This window comes from Gavialis gangeticus, unplaced genomic scaffold, assembly GCF_001723915.1.
Source record: "Gavialis gangeticus isolate Ggan-Ray unplaced genomic scaffold, GavGan_comp1, whole genome shotgun sequence".
Lineage (NCBI taxonomy): Eukaryota > Metazoa > Chordata > Crocodylia > Gavialidae > Gavialis > Gavialis gangeticus.
The window spans coordinates 7336752-7337781 of NW_017729013.1; the positions used below are offsets into that span (position 1 = coordinate 7336752).

General features: G+C 48.0%; 1 long non-coding RNA gene across 1 annotated transcript in view; it reads left to right on the forward strand.

Moving 5' to 3' along the window:
• Positions 1-853, forward strand: part of LOC109293489 — a 6718-nt gene extending 5865 nt beyond the window's left edge. Inside the window, exon 2 of the long non-coding RNA XR_002096327.1 lies at positions 156-853. This is a non-coding gene — a long non-coding RNA (uncharacterized LOC109293489). The remainder of the gene's footprint in view (positions 1-155) is intronic.
• The last annotated feature ends 177 nt before the right edge of the window (positions 854-1030 follow it).

The following is a 1030-nucleotide window of genomic DNA, read 5'->3' on the forward strand; positions in this document are numbered from 1 at the left end:
GTGATAGGGGGCAGACAGTGAGGGACACAGGCAGCCTATCCTCTGCTGCTTGCCTGCCCACCCCCTACCAGCCCCTATGCCACAGCCTCAGGTTACCCCAATTCCCGCTTTCCCTGTTCCCCCCTCCCCACCACTTCTGTCACCCACAGCCTCAGGTCCCTGCCCCGCTTCCTCCCATCTCTCCCCCTCCTGAAGTCTCCCTCCCCCTGCCTGCCCCTCAGCCCTCCACCCTAATCTTTGCTCTGAACCAGCTTCTGTCCCTGCTCCAGCCTGCCCCATGCCAGCAGTGTGGAGGTGGTGCTGCTATTTTAGCCTGGCCCCAGAGCAGCAGCAGCAGATCCCTGCCACTACCGCTACAGGGCTGAAACAGCACTGCCGGCTCCACACCGCTGCTAATTGAGTAAATATGGGAGTTTTGTTGGAGTGGATGGAAAGGCTTGTCAGAATAAAGGTTGCAGTTTATTCCATCCTGCCAGAACACAAGCCTGTAAAATGATATGCTCTTCAGATGCTGGAGAGAGAGGAGATTTTGGGACATTAAAATATAGATTTCACCAGAGACTTAAGGCTCTCATCTCAGTTCCAACCAGTTTCTACTGACATCCAAAAGCATATTTTCTCCAAGTAAGAGCACAGCTGCCACAGACACCTTACCCAAGTGCTTAAACACAGATTCCTAAAACTTGTGTTCTGCCTGGCCCATTCATTTAGCTTTTTCTGGAAAAGAATGAGAACGTTCTTAAGTGAGTCAATTAAGAACTAGCCAATTCCTTAATGTCTTCCCAAATTAAATATATAGTTAATTAGCTGGGTCTATACAGACACATTAGAAGACACCTTCTAGAACTTTATCCAGTAACGCAGCTGCAAAGTTACTTGCATGCCTGGATTTACAGCCAAATCTTTTGGATAACAGTTCATCTGAATTCAGTCTTCAGTCTCTTAAGGAGTCTTAAGCTGTGCATCTATTTTCTCTTGCGGAAAATCACTCACAAACTATTCTTATAGTGTTTATCCACTGGCAAACTCT